The 12,149-nt window shown below is 34.1% G+C and overlaps 1 pseudogene; it reads left to right on the top strand.

Annotated features, from left to right (window-relative positions):
• Positions 1–1,077: 1,077 nt before the first annotated feature.
• LOC104732082 (monothiol glutaredoxin-S5 pseudogene) lies at positions 1,078–1,747 on the top strand (annotated as a pseudogene).
• The last annotated feature ends 10,402 nt before the right edge of the window (positions 1,748–12,149 follow it).

Genomic DNA, 12,149 nt, shown 5'->3' with positions numbered 1-12,149 from the left:
AAAATCAGAAGTTGGAGCACAGCTGGTTAAGGAGGGTTTCTCTTGGTTTCAGATTCGGCGGAGAATGGATGGGCCGAGATTGAAGCGAGATAGGTTTCTTCAGAAAGCACCTCTCTCCTTTCGTCGATGAGAATAAATCGCCGTCAACATAGATATACAGGTGGTGGGATGAAACGATTGAGAAAGTGGCCAGAAACAAATTGAAACAAGGAGCTTTGGAAAACAGAGTACAGTAAAGTGACAAGAGTCCCGACGCTGGTAAGCAAAGGCTTTGCCGACGCCGGAGAGAGTGGTGTGATGAGGGATCTCGATAGTTGGGACAGAGAGAACTCGGATTTTTTTTTTTTTTGAAAACTTTTAACTGTGAGGAAATAAGTTAATTAGAAAATTCCATGTATGAGAACTGAAAAAACAGAAATTATCAAGTTTTTTTTTCTTATTACCTTTTAATTAAATAAAAAAATAGCTTTGGTACGGTTTATATCTTATTTTCAGTCAAGTTTTGTTTCGACTGGCTTTTAAAAAAACAGAAAGTTTCATGCATATTAAAAGCCGAAACAAATCTCATTTCAGTCTTTTGCATTTTTTGTTCTTTTTATACTAGACCGCACAATTTATCTTTATTTGGACTTCTATCTAGCTAAATTTAATTGTATATAGGATAATTATAACGAAAACCACAACCCGATAACATATAAATGTTCTTCTGTGATATACGAGAAAAAACAGTACTGTATTTATGATACATTGACACAATGAAAATATACGGCCGAAATATAAACATAACATCATTTGTCCGTATCAAATAATCCTCAAGAGATTTTGTTTTTTGGATGTTTTACCGAATTAGTTGATATATAGTTTTATTCTTAGCTGCAAGAGGCAAAGAATCAAGAAGGTGTGAACCGATCAAATTCTTTCGTATACTCCCACTATCTTAGCTTTTAAAATATGATCTTTATTTCACTATTTATTTGAGATATTATTTTGTACTAAAGTTTATTCTCTTAGAAAGACGCTACGTAATATGAAAGCTTACGTACCTTTAGAAAGCTATATAAAGGACCTTATACACTCTTCATTCCATCAAACACAGAAACACAAACTCACTTCCTATCTTCACCCAAACATATCAAAATTTATCTATAGTTATCTAGTTTTCCCATTTTGATCTCTAATATACATCTTGATCAAACACATCAATTTTTACTCTTTCACAAGCTGCTTTTCAAACATCCCATATAACACTAATGGAGAATCTACAAAAGATGATCTCTGAGAAGTCGGTAGTGATCTTTAGCAAGAACTCTTGCTGCATGTCTCACACAATCAAAACTCTCTTCTTCGACTTTGGTGTTAACCCGACGATCTATGAACTAGACGAGATCAACAGAGGGAAAGAGGTAGAGAAAGCATTGGCTCAGCTCGGGTGCAGTCCCACCGTACCGGTGGTGTTCATAGGAGGGCAGCTTGTTGGTGGAGCCAATCAAGTCATGAGTCTCCATCTCAATCGTTCTCTCCTTCCCATGCTTAAGCGCGCTGGAGCATTATGGCTTTGACTTCAAAAATAAATGGGAGTGTAATGTAATGAAGAAACTAATTAAAGTGAACTAAAAAGACATACACAAGAATGTATGTATTATGAGTTAATATGTCTATCTAAGTTTTGAAAAAGATAGATTTATCCGTCACCTATTTTGTAAAGTGTGGGGATGTTTTTATAATAAAATGAACTATCGTTAGATTTCTTCTTTTCGCATGTTTATATTTATATATTAGATCAGGATCCGCGGTACACTGTGGGTCAAAATTTTATTTTATTTTTATAAATATAATCTATATACTATTAAAATATAATTTGTGTTTAAGTTTGTTGTCTAATTATTTTCAAAAATATATATATCTCTCATCATGATATTGAATTAATAATATGTGTATAACTGAATGATATTATGTGATTTTATGTATATACTAATCTAATAATATACACAATTTTTTGCCTAATTTCTGTCAATCTAGTAATCATTTTTTACTTAAACATAAGTATAATTTGTAAGTTAAAATTATGAATATTTTTTTAACCTAGAAAGAGGATAAAAAACGTTGAAAAAAAAAGATTAAAACACATTATTATATTAGAATAATATCTTTTAAAGTTATTGTTAGTATGACTTTGTTTGGACCATTTTTTTTTTACTGGATCATATTTTACTTGCTGGATTTTACTGGACTTGCAAAATTTTAGGAAAAAAGCAAAAAATAAATGAAATTGAGAAAAAGAAACAGAGTTTGACGTTCATTCTGTTTTTGTTGCTCATTACTTCATTTCATATTCCACTTACATAGAAGAAAAAGAAGAAAAAAAACCAAACTCATCTGCGATTAATTCAATTTGGCCAATTTCACTAATCGATTTCAAAAAAACATCATCTGGGTTTTTTGTATCAAACAGAAGCCCATAAAATGAAAAAATGAATAGAGGTCTATAAAATTTAATGGCAATAAATACTAAAACTTTCTAAAAAGTATTTTTGAGCAAAAAGTGATGTAAAAGTTCTAATATAGATGGCATGTACAAACTCCCACATCAGATGTGCACTGAAAACTGATTTTTTTTAGTGAGGGCATCTAAGATAGAAGGAATAGAGTATATATAATTATGTATGCATATATAACATCCTTTAATACTTATGATTAAAAATTAGAGATGCAATATTTTATCAGTGAAGAATATATATTTTACATTAGTTTAATTCAAAAATGATGACGAAAATGTTAATCAAGTATTGTCTAGAGAATAACTGGTAAAGGAGATATGGTGGTTCCCTTCGTCATCGAAACTTCGTTTTCTTAAAATTATTTGCTGTGGATCGACTTTTTTCCGACAAAGCCTTAAATTATTTACCTATGAAGCAAAGTTCAAAATTTTTATTGCGAATTTGCATTTATCATATCAAAAATTTAATATCTCTTAACAAATCTTGACTAGGCGACTAGCCAGAGTAGACGTTATAAAAATTTGATGTACATTTTTATTAAAAATTTATATAAACTCAAGTCCCAGTATATGGTAATCGCTTCAATGGAAAGGATAATTAAAGGAAAAATGTCATTAAAATCACGAACTTTCAAACTTTGCCCATTTTAATCACCAACTTTAGGTAAGGCCATTGTAAACATGAATTTCTGTTGACTTACCATTTTAATCACCATATTTTGTTGACCACAACGAAAAGGACATGTTGTTAAATCCCTAAACGGAGCAATCAGCCGGCGTTAAGAGGTCGCTAATCCTTCCCCGTTAGTGTCAAAACAATACTGTTTGAACCCGAGCAAACAGAACAAAAATCCCCAAATCGATCCCATTCGCAATCGTATGGTGAAAACAGAGACCGCAGATTATGTCAGCAATGACACTTCGAGGGAACCCCAAGGCATCCACGGTCTATGTTTTCACCATACGATTGCCCATAATTGCAACTCATATCTGTTGGATAAGAATGAGCTAAGAGTTTATGATTGGAGATAAGAGTTAAGCAATCAAATTGGGGATTTCGAATTGGGGAATTAGGGATTTTTTTTCGAATGGGATCGATTTGGGGATTTTTGTTCTGTTTGCTCAGGTTCAAACGGTGTCGTTTTGACACTAACGGGGAAGGATTAATGACCTCTTAACGCCGGCTGATTGTTCCATTTAGGGATTTAACGACATGTTCTTTTCGTCGTGGTCAACAAAATATAATGATTAAAACGGTAAGTCAACAAAAGTTCATGTTTATAATAGCCTTACCTAAAAGTGGTGATTAAAATAGCCACAATTTGAAAGTTCGTAATTTTAATGACATTTTCCCAATAATTAAACATATTTAATATGTATTTTCTAGTCTCATGCTATTCCGTAACATTTTTATTTTTACTCTCATTAATTAATCTTTTTATCATTAATCTTCATGTTCATGAATAAAACGTCTCTTTGCCTGCAACGTGGATGTAAGCACGGACCACAAACTTCGTGCCACATCGTGGTTGTTAATTTGTTAACTACAATTGAAAAAAGAAAATTTGCTGCAAATTGTATAAATTTGTGCATGGATCGATCGTAGAACAACTAAATCGTGAATTAAAAGAAATTTTTTTACAGGGATAATTAATATTTCACAATCTATCTACATTTTTGTTTTTGTATTTTGGAATATATAAATTCATCTACAAAAATTGTGACACTGATTGTTCAAACTCATGATAGAATCGACGTTTCAAACAATGAAAAACGAAATGTGTAAAGAATTGGATTCTACCTTATAATCAAGAATTGCATTGTTACATATATTCCATGTTAGGACAGTACGGGCTAGTTGCGGAATTGGCATATTACACATAATATGCGTCGGTACGTGAATAAAGTACACTGAAAATAATGATAACCTTGTATTCTGATATAAGAATAACGGCTCTTGAGATCAAAACTGGGCCACCATCAATTTTATGTCGAAGGAAGAAAAAAAAACACATTTATTTTACATTTTAGTTGGTTTTTTTCTTTGGGGAGACGTGGTTGCTTCACTATCAAATCCTACTTCTTGGCCACAAGCTTGAGTTTCTAAAAATCTTCTTATTCATCGAATTAGGGATAAAGCTCAGCTTTTATTATTCTTGATTCTTGACATCGTAAGATTCGCTTTCATGCATCACGATAAGGCTAACACTGAACCACATAGTTTGCCTTTTAACTCCCAAGTGGTCGGTCATACAAGAATATTATAATTCTTGAGATGATATCATGCGATCTCGAGTTTTCGCATATATTAAAAAAGCCAACGAGCTAGAAACTTGGTGTGGCATATATATCTTAAACTATGCCAAAGGGGATGTGACTCGCATTCAACTTATTTCTGATCGCATTTTCAAGAGAATGCATCAAAGATTGATATTAAAATTTTGGATTCATACTAGATATTTAAGAATGTTTTTTAATGTTTTTTCGATTCAAATAAGCACAACTGTAAATTAAAAATCCGGACACACTTAAAAACTATAATATTAAACAAGAATTCTTTTTATTTTATTTTAATCACAACATATAGTTATATCAATAACATCTTTTATCAAACTCTAAGTTATATATTGTAGAAATATTGAATCACTTGTGATAAATAATTTCTAACAAATTAGTAAATTTTGCAGGTCAAGATTAGCTTACGTATTTTTCACTCTATATTTAGTGATGTATATAACACACTAGATAAGGGCCCGCACGATATGCGGGTTTAAAATTTTTTGAAGAAAATAAATCCTAAATCTTAAGCAAATTTTTAAAAATATAAAAAGAAATTTTATTTCTTGAATTAAATATATAAATAATTTTAGTTAGAGAAAAAATCATATTTGTATTTACCTTCATACACTTATTTATACTTATATATTTTTAATATATTATAATAATTATTACAATAATTTAAAGCTAAATTATATCCCACCAAAAGTTTTACCAATAACTAATTATTACGAATATTATTATTGTCAAATTTTAAAAAAGTTTCACAACTTATTCACAAAATATTTTACATACAATTTTTCTCTATGTATTACCATTAAATATATGTTTTTACATTCAAAGTTATTTTATTGTTAAATTATGCTCTTAATCACCACCTAAAATATCTTCTGAACAAATTAAACAAATTTTATGTTACTTTACTTTCATTTTAGCATAATTATAGTTCTTATAATTTCTAAAATTGTTTTGTAACATAATTTCTTTAAGCATGATTTTTTTCTACTCCAAAAATATTTTGGATGAACAACTGGTGAAAATTATCTACTATATCCTAATGATTTTATGACCAACCTAATAAAAGTTGAGAAAGTGAGAAAATTTAATATAAAATAATAACAATTAATAATTGAAAGTACAATCGATGGTATATATATCTTCGATAATTCAAATATACAAAATAAAAAATTTATAAACAATCCAAAACATGACATATGTCATATTCACGTTAAGGATCGACAACCTATTTACTCCTCAGAAGTATCACATTGTACCAAAACTACTTAAAACTATGACCTCATCTCAGATATTCTCGTAAATTCTCAACTTATTTCTACCAGAATCAAAAGTTCTCATATATTTCTCCATATACTTGGGTTTAAACAATTTACGAACCAAATCCGCTAGAAAACCATATAAATCCGGTTTGAAACAAATTTTATGGTTTACCATTCCAACTTTCCAAATTTGAAAATCACTTCTCAATTACTCGATCAAGCAGCTCTTATTTTAGTACCAGAATCATCAACAATATTCAGAAGAGAAAACTCTAGTTTTAAGTTTTAAGCAGAAACATCAATAACCGACTAATCTTCCAAACTTATAATCCTATTAACTATAGAATCACTTTTTGAACCTCCATCATTGTCTCCATCCTCGATTAAATTAGCGGGCTTTATATACTTTGATTCAATTTCGTTGCATCTGATAGCTTTCATTGAAGAATCCGCACGAATGAAAGACCCACGCAATAGATCGACAAAATTATATCGGGAAAAAAGCAAAGATCAAAGCTTTCGATATAAACATATATTTTTTTTTGTCAACATTTAGGCCACAATAATCCGGCCTATTAGGCAAATCCCTACATTCATTTTGAGAGTGGGACTCGATCCCTGGTGTGCTGGTGCCTCCTACAATTGATATACCAATGGCCACTGCGCTAAGGTCACTTCACAAACATACTTATTACGTAGATAGAATGTTATTTTCTTATTTAGCTGTTCTATTACGTTCAAAAATAATAATTCTTTTGACATAACTTATGTTATTCTTTTTAAATTTGTTATTCACTATTTATTGATTAATAATAATATACATGCTTAATGAATTACTTTTTTGTTTATACATGTCAAAATCTAGTAAAGAAAAATGTATAATATAATTAACGTACAATGGAAAATAGATTAATTTTGTTAATTTTTTTTTTGATTTAGGAATTATTTTAAGATATAAATATGTTAATTTTATGTAGATTTAATGTTATTTTTTTTAATCAGCTGTTTTGTAACATAATAATTTTTGACACGTGTTAACATCTCATCAGTATATTTGATACATGTCACGATCTGGTGAGTTACTAACTTTGAGAACCAAGCTTTATATAATAATACTAGGTTAGGACCCGCCTGATGTGCAAGTTTATAATTTTTAAAATAAAATTAAATTTAACAAAAAATATAAAATAAATATTTTTAGTAAGTACAACCTATTTATAAAAATAAATTGATACACGGATTTGTCCAATATGATATTTGGTGTAAATGGTGCGACTCTGCGGTTGAGACTATTAATCATGTTTTCTTTGAATGCCCTCGCTCGTGTGAAGTTTGGGATTTATCTCCGACTATGGTCTTGTCAGAGAGTTTTCCATATGAGTCGGTGTACTCGAATTTGGATTCTGTTTTCTAGAGGGGTGCCTCTCAACAGGATGATCCTGATCAACTTCTTTAATTACCATGGATTTTATGGGCAATCTGGAAGGCCACAAATAAAAAAGTTTTTCAAGGTTTAGAGATCGAGGCGAATGATATAATTGTTGAGGCTTTGGGCGATAAGTTAGCTTGGGAAGAGGCGCTCTCTTTTACGGCGGTCATGTCAGCTCCATCTCCGTCTTCGGATGTCCAGGTTTCTTCATCTGGTTGTCAGATTGATGGTTCTGGGAAAGCAACCAATGTGCATTCAGGATTGGGCTGGTAGTATCACGTTGGTGAGGAGCAAACCTTGACATCCAAAGACGGAGATACTATTGTGCTGAGTTACTCACTATTGTGCAGTCCCTGAAGATTGACCGTCATTCTCCAACCTGCTCGGTGAGTTTAACTCGCTGGAGTCCTTCCCACTATTCTATATCTCTTGGATCCCGCGTACATCAAATACAAAGGTAACTTGTCTTGCCCGTGCTCCGCGTTCTCTTATCTCTGAAGTTTCTTTTGTAAACCCTTTCCCTCCAGTTTAGACAACTAACCGATGAATTTTCTTTTAATTTATTGTTTGGTTGAAAAAAAAGTAACAATTAACTGCAACTAACAAGGAGTTTCGGCCAAGATTTCACCATTCGCCGAGGGTGTCGATCGACACTGCAATTGTGTCGGTCGACACTGATGGGTAAACGAGAATCTGTTCATTTTTTCGTTACAATTTTTCAACACATTTTTGTTTCTTAACCTTTCCCTTGCTTGATAACACTGGGGACAGTGTTGGTTAAGTCTGGGGGAGGTTAGTACTAACTATTAACTTGTGTCAAAACCGTATTTTTTTTTTATTGAGACAAATTTTTCAAAATTTTTCTGTTTGGAATTATGATCTCTAACTATTGGTTTTTGTTCTTTGGCTAACAATCTAATGATTCTTGACTAAGCTTGACCTCAGAACTGAAGTGTGGAAAAGACTATGAGCATATCATTTTGCGAGCTCGTTTACTTCGTCTAGGTTCTAGTTCTGTTTCTACAGAAGTAGTACTCAAAGTATTTCCAGCTTCCAAAGTCGCTGCATCTCGTTGTTCATGAGCCCGTTTTTGAGTTTTCCTACAGGGGAAAATGTCTTCAAAAATGAAGCATTTCTTGATTCCATAACTATATAAACATGGATATCTGGAATATCTGATTTATGAACCAGAAATCGATATGTATTACTGTGATGTGCATATCCGATGAAGATACAGTCTACGGTCTTAGGCCCAAATGTGACCTTTTTAGGAGGTGGTACAACCACTTTTGCTAGGCACCCCCACACTTTGAGGTATTTGTACGAAGGTACTGTACCTTTCCAAAGCTCATATGGGGCCTTGCCAGTCACCTTATGCGGTATCCTGTTGAAGATGTAATTTGTGGTAAGAAAAGCTTCCCCCCCACATGTCCTGGGCTAACCCAGATTCCTGCAACAACACATTCATCATCTCTTTCGGAGTTGGATTCTTTCGTTCCGCTACTCCATTAGATTCTTGCGAGTAGGGAGCGGTTGTCTGAAGTATAATGCCTTTTTCTATGCAAGATGCATTGAATGGCTCATTATATTCTACTCCTCTATCACTTCGAACTAATTTTATAGTTTTCTGAAGCTGATTTTCTACCTCGAGGGTGAACTCTTTGAATTTTTCCATCGCTTCATATTTACTATGCAAGAGATATACATAGCAATATCTTGTGCAATCATCAATGAAGGTAACAACGTATTTCTTACCGCCTCTAGTTTGCACATATTTTAAATCACATAAGTCTGTGTGAATTAAACCTAGAGGTTCGGTTGTTCTTTCAATGCATGGTGAGGGAGTTTTAGTGAGTTTGGCCTGTACGCACACTTCACATTTTTCTTGGTTAGTTTTGAATTTTGGAATCAAAATCAAGTTTTGCATTTTTCGCATTGTTTTGTAATTGACATGTCCTAAACGTTCATGCCAAGTAGTAAATGACTCAACCAAGTAAGCAATAGGTTTTCTTTCATTTCAGCAACAGAAGCAGAAGCTACAATTTTCGGATGGACCCTCGTTACAGACATTTTAATCAGTCCACCCTTCACAAAACCCTTTCCCAAATACATCCCATTTTTTTTAAGAACTAACTTATCAGCCTCAATGTTAATGGAAAAACCATGCTTGCTTAGCACTGTTCCAGAGATGAGATTCTTCCGCATATGAGGTACGTGCTTCACGTTCTGCAGGGTGAGCTCCCGATCAGAAGTTAGCTTCAGAACCACTTTGCCCTTACCTTCAATCTTGGACACCTCCGTGTTGCCCATGAAAAGCTGCTCATTTGACATGTTCTTCTCGTAGGTGGTGAACATTGTCCTATCAGTGCATTTATGTGTGGTAGCACCAGTGTCGTAGAACCACTCCACTGGATTGAAGATATCAACCAAGTTACATTCCGTAACCACCGCAACCATGTCTTCTTCAGTTAGGTTTGCTTGCAACTTGAGTTCTTTGGCTTTGCTTTTGCACACTTCAGCCTTGTGTCCAATCTTACCACAATGATGAAACTTTCCTTTGACCTTCCTCTCAAGGTTGCTCTTCTTGAAGTTTGGTCCAGATGACACCTTCAATGGTTTATGAGGAATATAGATCCCTTTACCCTTGCCTTTCAGCTTGACCTTATGCTCAGCTACATAAACATCATGCCCTTGGTTTTGAGCTTCCGAATGAGCTCCACGATTCTTGTCCTCAACTCTCAACCGACGGATGTGATCATCAAGAGACATTGCCTTACGCTTGAATTTAAGGTAATGCTTGAAATTTGACCAACCTGGTGGTAGCTTCTCAATCAAGCAATTTGTTTTGAAGACATTGCAGATCGACATCCCTTCCAAATCAATCTCCTGAAAGATGCGTTGAAGAGCCTCCACTTGTTCCATAATTAGTTTGGAATCCACCATCTTGAAGTTCAGGAACTTCGTAGTTGAGAATTTCTGCATCCCAGACTCATCAGTCTTGTACTTGGTCTCCAAAGCTAGCCACAATGCTTTTGAAGTCTTGTACATACTGTAGAGGTCATACAGATCATTGACCAAACAGTTCAAAATCTGACATTTGCAACAATAGTCTCCTTGAGCCCAGCTATCCATACTTCCAACCACATACACATCAGTGTCACCTTGTGGAAGCGTTGGTGGATCCTCTGTGAGGTATCGTTCCATGTTCATGCTGGCCAAGTAGTAGCGCATCTTGTTTTGCCACGTTTTGAACCCAGCTTTGCCATCAAACTTATCTGGCATCATCCCTTGGGAAGCCTAAGGTGGTATCCCCATGTGGGTTGATCCATTACCGAACAGATTTCGGCGCACGTTTTCCATACCCGAATCGGTAAGCTTCGTGTTTTCAAGTTCTTTAGGAAGACGTAAAGCCAACTCTGCAGGAGTTTCAACAAGAGTTGCAGGAACCCTAGCACCATCAACGTTGTTGGTGTTGTCTCCAGACATTATTTCGGTTTCACAATAAACAGATCTGATTAGTATATTAATCAGACAATTCAAGTAATAAAATTACACTGAATTAGTTTTGCAAACTCGCTTAAGAAGCGTTCGCAGAAACTCGTTTCACAAACTCACTCAATTAAGAGCGTTCGTGGAAACCAGAGGGAGTAGATAAGAAAGAAGTAAAAGCGTTCTTCTAAAAACTTTCCGCGTAAACACCAAAAGATGAAAGCAGAAACAGTTTTTCAGAAGATTTTGAAATCATTTTTAAAATAATAAAAATTCAAAAAATTCTCAATCCGTTTAAAGCGATAAGCAAAAAGCGGATTTATTGAATTAAGACTGTTAGGAATACAAAAATCGAATTAAGAAAATATGCGAATTATATTTAAATAACGAAATCAAGAACGAATTACAACATCATAATATAAAGCAGAAAATAAATCATGGAGGCGAGATATGACATATCTTTCCTTAATTCAATAAATCGGTCGTAAGTTCTTTCGGACAATCACGATTTATGAATCCCAGGATACAACCGATCACGAACTATTACAGTAGCGCACCAGTAATAGAACTCAAGCGAACAGATATCGTTATACTCTCGAGACTACTAACTATAAGAACTTACTTGGACTAAGCAAGGGAGAGTGAGAGAGAGATCTTCAGAGGAAGGAGTCTTTGTATTTTTGAGTGTAAGAAATAATGAGAGGTTGTGCCTCTATATATAGTGGAAGGAGGAAGGTCTCAAGAAAATATTCACTGAATATTCTCAGAGTACTGCCCAAGTTGGTTGGAGTTCACACCAAGTATTTCCAAAAAAATAAATGGGTCTAAAGCTTTCCAAAAAATCCACGGCATATGGCCTGCATCCACGCCCAGGCCGTCCCAGTCCGCTCTGCGTCCGTCCCCAGTCTGCTCCGCGTCTGTCCCCGGCCCGCCCCGCATCTGTGCCCGGTTCAGTTTGGTTCGGGTGTGGGAACCTTCCCTCTTCCTTCTACACACTTTTGAAACTAGAAGAGTGTGAATCTATATATATATGAGTGAAAAATCAGTCATATTTCCGATGTGGGATATTTCCCAAACCATCCTAAGTAGTTCACTTCACACTCTTATTTCTCATTTAAATCAACTCTGTTTTTGACGTATGAGTATACCATCTTGTAGTACTCGTTACCAGCTTTTCATT

This window comes from Camelina sativa, chromosome 12 (genome assembly GCF_030686135.1).
Source record: "Camelina sativa cultivar CO46 ecotype springtype chromosome 12, ASM3068613v1".
Classification (NCBI taxonomy): Eukaryota; Viridiplantae; Streptophyta; class Magnoliopsida; order Brassicales; family Brassicaceae; genus Camelina; species Camelina sativa.
Note: the sequence above shows the minus strand (reverse complement) of the source record. Positions and strands in the feature narration are given on the sequence as shown.